The sequence below is a fragment of the Caretta caretta genome, chromosome 16 (assembly GCF_965140235.1).
Source record: "Caretta caretta isolate rCarCar2 chromosome 16, rCarCar1.hap1, whole genome shotgun sequence".
Lineage (NCBI taxonomy): Eukaryota > Metazoa > Chordata > Testudines > Cheloniidae > Caretta > Caretta caretta.
The window spans coordinates 5,541,582-5,550,525 of NC_134221.1; the positions used below are offsets into that span (position 1 = coordinate 5,541,582).

At 49.7% G+C, this 8,944-nt stretch overlaps 1 pseudogene; it reads left to right on the forward strand.

Moving 5' to 3' along the window:
* The first annotated feature begins 579 nt into the window (after window positions 1-579).
* Window positions 580-942, forward strand: LOC125623661 (NADH dehydrogenase [ubiquinone] 1 beta subcomplex subunit 2, mitochondrial pseudogene; annotated as a pseudogene).
* The last annotated feature ends 8,002 nt before the right edge of the window (window positions 943-8,944 follow it).

An 8,944-nucleotide genomic window follows, 5' to 3' on the forward strand; every position in this document is an offset into this window, starting at 1 on the left:
TATTAAAGGTCATGATCTCTGTCTTATTGCGATTGATTTTCAGTCCAATTTGCTGGCTGAATGCGTTGAGTCAAGTTGTTTTTTCTCGTATATGGTGTTGGGTATGTGATAGGAGAGCGACATCATCTGCAAAGTCCACATCTTCCAGGGATGAGAAGAGCATCCATTTAATGCCTCTTGGCATGTCTTCTGTTGGACGCCGCATTACCCAGTCGATGGCCATGCTGAAGAAGATTGCAGACATGACACACCCCTGACGTACTCCTGTTATGGACTTCAAAACTGAGCTCACTGTGATCAACACTGCATGCAAAGTTGAAATAGAAGCTTTTGATGACACTGATTATAGGGAAAGGAATGTCATATGCCCACAGACTGCGCCAGAGGCTGGTCCTGTGAAGGCTGTCAAAAGCCTTCTCAACGTCTATGACATGTATGTGGAGTTGCGATTGCCATTCTAAGCACAGTTCTATTATGTTTTGAAGAGTGAAGATCTGGTCTGTGCATCCACACCCTTTCCGAAAACCAGCTTGCTCTTTTCTGAGAACGTTATCAGCTGCTTCTGATATATGCTGGACGATGAGCTTACACAACATTGGGGAGCGGGCGGGCGGCTCGGCCGGTTGCAGCGGTGTCATGCTCGGGCCTCTGGGCTGCTCCGGGGAAGGCCTGGTCCGGATTCTCTGCACCAGAGACGTGAGGGGAGCGGCCGGGCTCTGGCACGCAGGGGGCGGGGTGCACATTGAGCCCCACTACCAGCAGTTCCCAAGGCTGACCCGCTGGCAGGTGATCCACGGCAAGCTCCTCAGCGGCTTCATGTGGTTCTGGATCCTGTGGCACTTCTTGCACAACCCAGATGTGGTGCTGGGTCACTTTCCTTATCCAGATGCTTCGAAATGGATAGATGATGAATTGGGGATCCCTCCTGATGATGAAGAATAGATTTACAGCTCCAGCTACCAAAGGGTCCTGTGGTGGGATCTCTGAAGAAGTTGAGGCTTTGGCTCTTGTATAACTGTGTTTCAGCAAATCCACTTTGTAAATAAAAACCCAAGTTACAAAAAACAAAAACTTTGCTTGGCACAGATAAAAGTGTGATACCAGGCCAGTTATTACAATCACTGTGAGTTCCTTTCTTTGGTATCTTCACTATAATCCCATTGGTCCACGCATCTGGCACTTTTTCCTTTTCCCAGACTGATGTAAATAGAGGGGCCAGGATAGATGCTGCTAACTCAAGATTTACCTTGAACGATTCTGCATTCAAGGTATCCTTGCCAGGAGCTTTCCCTTTTTAAAGGATTTGATGGTGTGAAGCATCTCTTCCTTAGTTGGGTGTCTGTGCTGATATCAAGATCATCTTCTGCCTCCTGGATCATAGAATGTTTGCTTCCTCTTTAGGTGGCTCTGTCCAGTGCATTTTTTGTTCTTTTTCGGTTGTTAGTAGGTGTCCTTGTTTGTTCCTGATGAGAGTGTTTGTCGGCGTCTGCCGTTTACCACGGATAAGCCGCATCATTTTGTAGTCGGTTCCTTGTTCACCACGAGCAGCTGCAGCCTCTGCTTGTGTTGTCAGATTATCAATATAACACCGTTTGTCCACTCTCACAAGGTGTTTGACCTCCCGGTGTGCCTTGCTACACTGCTCGTGGTATTTGTCCTTTAGCTTCAGGGATTTTGTGTCTAAAACAAAGGAAGAATTTATTCTCCCCCTTTTGGCTTTAAGGCAAGGGTTAGCCTTTAGGCAAAGCCATGGCAACTCAGCAAGGCCGGGGGGAAACTGAGTGAAGATGGCAGTGCCTGTCTTGCCACTGGTCTGCATCTGTTGCTCTCGGGCTCTGCTGAAGGGGAGCAAAGAGCTCAGGGCACAGAGTGGTCTCACACCTTCCCACTCTCAGTATTTAACTGCCATCTTCTCTTAGCGTTGCCTGGAGAATTCAGTGGGGTGCTGTTTACACGGGAGCCAAGTGGAAGGAAGAAGCGGGCCAGAACAGAGCCAATGGCCATCCATTCCTTCTGCTCACTTCAGCAGCTGTTTCCCAAAAGCAATAAACCCAGGACCTACATGTCCAGGCCCTAACTGTGTTGCCTCAAACCCCATTGCGGCTACTCTAGCAGGGCTCTAGACAAGGTAGATTTAAAAAAAAACTTTTTTTTTTAAACTCAATGATTTAAAATATGTATTTAAAAGTCAGATTTTTTCAATTTAAATTAAAGCTAGGTTTTTTGTTTTGTTTTTTAATAGTGCAGTTCTTTAGGGTAGAGGAGGCTCCAGCAGGGCACGATTTTACAGCAGCCAAGCTTGGTTCCCTTTGACTTGCTTAGCTAGGGCTGGAGAAGGGACTTCACTTCAGGGCCTGCTCCATGCTGCTGGGTTGGGCAGGAGACTTGTTTACTGTCTGCTTTACCGTAGAGTCTAGGAAACCAGCCCTGGACCAGGACCCCCTGAGCAGACACTGAACAAAGAGAGTTCTTCGTGGCTTGACGGGGCTTGGGTTGAACGGGTCACTGAAGAGCAACTCTCCACTCCAAGGCAGGTGAGTTCAGTGGACAGGAACCATTGACGTAGCTGGGCCTGTAATTGGTGGGGTGTCCTCATGAGCCCTGCACTGGGTCCTTCACACACCCTTGTTGTTGACTGTCCCAGTGAGGTCTAGGGCTGCGCCCCACAGACATCGGGGCTTGTTGCTCCCCACCTTGGAACTTGGGATGCTCGTGGCTCTCCAGTGTCTGTTGGGGAATTGCCCCAGTGCAGAGATCAGATCGACCCCTCCCTCCCACAGAGACTCAAGCACCATGTCTTCAGCCCCCTACTGCCACCAAAGGCAAACAGCCTTTCAGAGCTGCTGTCTGGCTGGCAGTATTTCTGCATGCCCATCACCGGGGTCTCTAGGCGCTGTACAGGAGTTATATAAAACACTGGGATTTGCTCCAGCCTGCTCTCTAGCTAATTGTTGGTTTCGGCTCTGGTGTATGGCTTATTGTACATGCAATGTATGGCTTGTATTTGGATGAGTTTTGAAGGCTCGTTTTGCAAGCATCTCCTTGTTTCCGTTTTCTCATCCGGCTGTATTCACCTGTTGTCTCATCTTGCACTCAGGCCTGGCCCCGGAGTGCTTACAGCACTGGTTCTCAAACTTTTGTACTGGTGACCCCTTTCACATAGCAAGCCTCTGAGTGCAACCCCCCTAATAAGTTAAAAACACTTTTTAATATATTTAACACCATTATAAATGCTGGAGGCAAAGTGGGGTTTGGGGTGGAGGCTGAGAGCTCACAACCCCCCAGGAAATAACCTTGCAACCCCCTGAGGGGTCCCGACCCCCAGTTTGAGAACTCCTGGCTTACGGTAAAGCAGGCCTGCATGGTGCAAAACCCCTAGCCCTTCTTGCAGATGGAGTTGCTATTTTATGTTAAAACTAGATGCAGGCTGGTGTAGAGAAGCACACGCTGCTTTCCTTGAGGCCTTCCCTCTGAGGGGGGAGGGATAGCTCAGTGGTTTGAGCACTGGCCTGCTAAACCCAGGATTGTGAGTTCAATCCTTGAGGGGGCCATTTAGGGATCTGGGGCAAAAATTGGGCATTTGGTCCTGCTTTGAGCAGCGGATTGAACTAGATGACCTCCTGAGGTCCCTGATATTCTATGATCACCAGCAGTCATTCAGACTCAGTGTGGCTGATCGGCCCTACATTATTACTGCTTGAGAGTTCAGATTTCTTGGCATTGTACAAAACTGAGACACAGACATGGCCCTTCCTGAGACATATGGTAAAGAGACAGAAAACAATTCACATGTCCACAGTGCATGGTGTGGCTAGGAAGGGGCTGTGACAAAGTCACTTACCCAACCGTGTCTGACTGTAGCGGTACCTCGGTTTCCCTTCTCGCTGTCAGGGAGAGTTTAGCCCTTTGGTAAATAAGACTCCTCCCCTTCAACTGTAAACAGGATTTCAGTTAAAATCCCAACATGGTCTAATGACCAGTGCACAATGGTGGGACTCCGGATTGAATGCAGTTCTCCCTGAATCTGCCACTGCCCTGTTGCATGCCCCTGGTGAAGTCACCTCCTCTCTCTGGAAGTCTGTTTCCCCTCCTGCCCAGTGTCTCTCTTGTCCAGTTATAGGTTGGGGCAGGGCCTGTCTCTCCGCATGTGCCTATGCAGCACCTGGCACAGCAGGGGCCCGATCTTAGGTGTGACCTCTAGCTGCTCCCATAATGCAGAGTAAAGCCTTTACCCGGCTCTGGCCTTTTGGCCACAACCCTCCGTGGGAGCTTTACCCATTCCAGAGGGACCAATTACCCCTTTGTCCCTGGGTGGTAAAAGTCCACCCCGTGATACAGGGATATCAGCACAAGGCGGCCCTACTGAGGCAGAGTCCTTTGCCACAGCCTCTACCCCCAGCCCCCTAAACAGTGTCACAGCTGGCTGCGCCAGCCTCAACTTTTCCACTTCTCTCCTGGCTACTGCCCTTGCCTGCCTGCCTCTCTCTCTGGTCTCCTCCAGAGTCCCTCCCAGGCCCCCTTGCCCGACTTCCTGTGAGCTGAGAGCACCACCACAGATCCTGCCCAAATCACTTAGTGCCCCACCAGCTCCTCAGTGGGCCGAGATGGCTGAGATGTGCCCACCTGCTTCCCAGCTTGCTCTCAGCTTATTGTTTCCATGCGCCTTCTGGGAACTACAAGTCCCAGAATGCATTGGTCCTGGGCCAAAAACAATGACGGGGTAAAAAGAACAGGAGGACTTGTGGCACCTTAGAGACTAACCCATTTATTTGAGCATAAGCTTTCACGAGCTACCGATGAAGTGGGCTGTAGCTCACGAAAGCTTATGCTCAAATAAATGGGTTAGTCTCTAAGGTGCCACAAGTCCTCCTTTTCTTTTTGCAGATACAGATTAACACGGCTGCTACTCTGAAATGATGGGGTGGTAAGCCGGGGGCTTGTCCTTAAAGGGCCTACGTACTGTCGCAGTGACCTAAAGACTATAGTTCTCTGTTAGGTCTTGTCTACACTGGCGAAATTTACCAAACAATTCCATCGGTCCCCTTGCTCCAGTGGTAGAACTGGTGGGAGCTTTAGTGTAGACAAGGCTCCTGCAGCTGGACTCATTTATAACTCTGTTTAGATCAGACTGGCTTTCAGCAGCTTTTGCTCAACGAGCATTTAAAATGGACTGGACAAGGGGAGCTGGGGCTTTGTTGTAGTTCTCACTGGTCCAGTCAGTGTGAATTTCAATCTGCCCCTCTGTGAACACGGCTTGTGTCCAAGAGTTTCAAAAGCAACTCGTGATTCTGGGTGCCTGGGTCAAGTGCCCAACTCAAGACACTTTAAGGGGGCCTGAATTCCCGAGAGGGCCAAGCACACACCCTCTGAAACCAGGCCCCTGCAAGGGGTCACAAGTTCTGAATCAGAATCTGTCCCTGGCAGTCAGCCATTGCTTAGGGCCACCATCCCTATCTTGTGCTACTCTTTGCATTCTAAGTCTCACACATTCCTACGCTGCTGTACATTTCCCCTGTCTGAGTTGGGCTTGATGGAGGCATTCCTTTGGTCGTCCCCTTTTGTGTACTCCTCCAGCTGCCCTTCATCTCAAGATGGACACCAAAAATCTTGGCCTAGTGCCCAAGTGCAAGGGCTTTAAGATGCAGTTGGATGGGTGATCGCATTTTACTAAAGCGGGTTACCAGTGCTAGGCTTTGTGGGCATCATTGCAAACTAATTTCTCCTGTGTCTATCCTAGCAAAACTCCCATGGATGTCAGTGGGTCTTTGGCTTGCTTAAGGACCTCAGAACTTGGCCTGGTATTAAAAGGTGGATTTATAGGAGCAGGTTTACAGCCAAATGCAGAATTCCACCTGCTGCAGCACGTCCGCAGGAGCCCAACGCCTGGCGTGTGCGTTGCCTGTGGGAAAATGCTCCTCTAAGACACAATAAATGTCTTGGCTAAACTGGAACTTGCAGCTTGTAGCAGCATCTTCTTCAAGAGGGTCCAGTCACTCAGCTCCAGTGAGCTGCACCGAGCTGATCCAGCCACACAATGACCCTTGTGACAATGAAGGAAACACCTTCTATGACCCAAGAGAATCATTGCATTGAAATGGAGAGAGAAACCCCACTGACCCGCTCCGTCCCCCCAGGGAAAACATCGCTCTCCACAATGGGTGACCCTTCTCCAAAGAGCCAGTTCAAAGTCAACGGCTCCCCTTCCGCCTGCTCCTGTATATGAAAGGGGAGCTGGAATGTGCTTGAGCTGCTTCCAGGCAGGATGGGTTGATGTGCTTCCTGGGGGGATGGAGTGAAAGAGCAGGTTGGGGGAAGGAGGAGGAGGGCCAGTCCCCAGAACAATAAATCAAAGGCAAGAGGGCAAGCTGAAGGATCTTCTAAAAATGTCCCGTCCCCAGCTGGAGCCTGGGAGGAGCAGAGGAGAATCACTTGCAGTTGGAATCCTGCAGTGTCACTTCCTCAGAGATCAGACCCCTGAGCTTCCTGAGCTCAGGGACAGGGATTTAGCTCAGCCTGTGGCTTCAGTCATGCTGCGTAGACATTGCAGCACCTTCCTGTGGGGCTGGAGTTAGGGGGTGCCGGGGTTTTCTTTCAAGCCCATTCCTGGTTCAGACATTTTCCAGGAGCCCAAATAGTGCAGCCCAAGGCCAGCAACTGCATTCATGGGGGCTCAGTGTACAGGTCTTTAAATATAAATGGCTTGGTGCAGCATAGGCCAGGGAGACCAGAAAGAAAAGAATCCCCCCCTTCCCAACCTCTGTGCACCTCACTAGATCCCATTAGATCTCCATAGTGTGTTCATTTCTCCCTCTCTGCGTCATTTAGGCAAGAGTCCTGTGGAAAAATCGCATGTGCTCATGTAATAAGTTACTATCATAATGCACAAAGGGGCTGCACTCAAGTTATCCAGGCATTTAATTCTGGCATTTCTTAATGCTCCAGTGCCTGACTTTGCAACTTTAATGTTCTCGTAATGTCTGATTCTTTTGTATGCAGTGCACTCTTTATATTGCTGTGGTCCTAACCCGACTGGGGCTTATGGCACTCGGCACTACACAGATTATATACCAGAAGGCAGCCCATGCCCCAAGGGGCGCACGGTCTGAACACTGGGCGAAATCCCCTAGCCCCACTGAAGTCGACTGGAATTTTGCAGGTGATGTCAGGAGGGCCAGGATCCCAGTCTGTGTTTGATGTTTTTGCAATTCGGGGGCAGATTTAGGGCGTTTTCCTCCTGAGGTGCTGAGCATCTTGCAGAGCCCATTGACCTCAGCTGGAGTAAGAGTACTCAGCTCTTCTTTATAGCGACTACAGGCAGCTTGCAGCCCACCAGCAATAATCCACAGCAATTGTATAAATCAGTGACAGCCTCTCCTCTGTTCAGAGCCTGCTGGTGGCTCTGTCCCAAACACAAAGGAAAGGAGCTTTTCAGACTTATCTCTTTGGCATATCTCTGAGTGAGAGACTCCAAACAACAGTTATCAACCAGCCAAGTTAATCAATAGATGAAGTCACTGGTAGCAGATTGGGTCCAGGCAAGCGCCATGCTGCTGAAGTTGTCCGGCTCCCATGTTCCCTGGGCTTCATCCTGCCCAGATGCTGGCATCTCCCGTCCCTGCTGCAGGGACTGTCTGGGGGTGATGGGAGGTATGCACCAAGCTATGCTCATTACATAATGCATTGAAAGGATAATCCTGGCCGTTGCAATCGATATGTCGAAAAATTACTTTGGGAGCAGAGGGGTGGGGTTTGGGGAAGCGTAATAAACCCAGGCCCAACCACACCATTGTCAAGTGGCAATCACAAACAGAGAACATAGTGACTGTGTCCCATTGTGCAGCAGATGAGTGTGATAGCAATGCTCATGATCAGCTCAGTTTAGAGGTCAGAGACCAGTAAAAGAAAACAAAAGAGCCAGGCCCTTCACCATGTTAAGATTAGGATCCTGTGCCTGTAAATACATCCCAAGAAAACAACTGGGAGACACCAGAGCTCTCTCCAAGGGCCTCTGATATTTTGCAGCAGTAGCTTGGAAATTCATCAAGCAGGGGACAGGAAAGCAATGGAGCTGCTAGGAAGTGGTGAGGCCATTAAACATGTGTAGGGTGCACCCATCATTATCTAATCATTTAATCCTGGATTTTCTGGGAGAGCAGGCTGGGGTAGATAGGGCATCTGCAAAGCCTGCCTCAGTACTCCAACACCCTGTGGTGGATCTCAGCTCACACTCTGCAGCCAGGGGAGAGGAAGCCCATCAGACAGATTGTTGATTCCATTTTCCACAAGGGAACAAAGGGGGCTGATCTGCTATGGCAGTTTATCATCTGTCTAGTCCTGTAACCTGTCTGAGAGTGGCCAGCACCAGCTGCTTCAGAAGAAGGTCCAAAGACCCCATGGTGGTCAGTAATGGAATAACGGGCCCTTAGGGTTCTTCCTAACCCCAGTCAGTTAGTGATTGGTTGCTGTGTGCCCTGAAGAAGGAGGGTTTCAATTTCCTCATATATATTTTTAGTCCTAGTGAATGTGACTGTGATTGTTCTCATCCAAAAAATCCTACTAGATTCTAAGCCTGGGTGAAATCTTGTGGCAGTGAGTTCCATGGGTGAACTATGTGCTACACAATAAAATGTTTGACTATTAGTTGAAAATGTGCTGCCTTTCATTTTCATCAAATGTGCCTGTGTCCCTGTGCTCCGAGAAAGGGTGACTCACAGCTCCCAGTCGACCCTTGCTATATACCAACCGTTGCAAAATCAGTGCATGGCAGGGCAAGGATTTTGCAACCTGGCCCCAAACTGCTGGGAGCAACTAACCATCCAAATGGGTTTGCAATTGCAATCTTGTAATTTCCCCAACTGGAGTCCAACCCACGTGCAAACGGTTTATTGCTCTGAATATCGAGGAGCGAACAATCCCTGGAGGGCTCCGGCCTTTTTAAACAGGA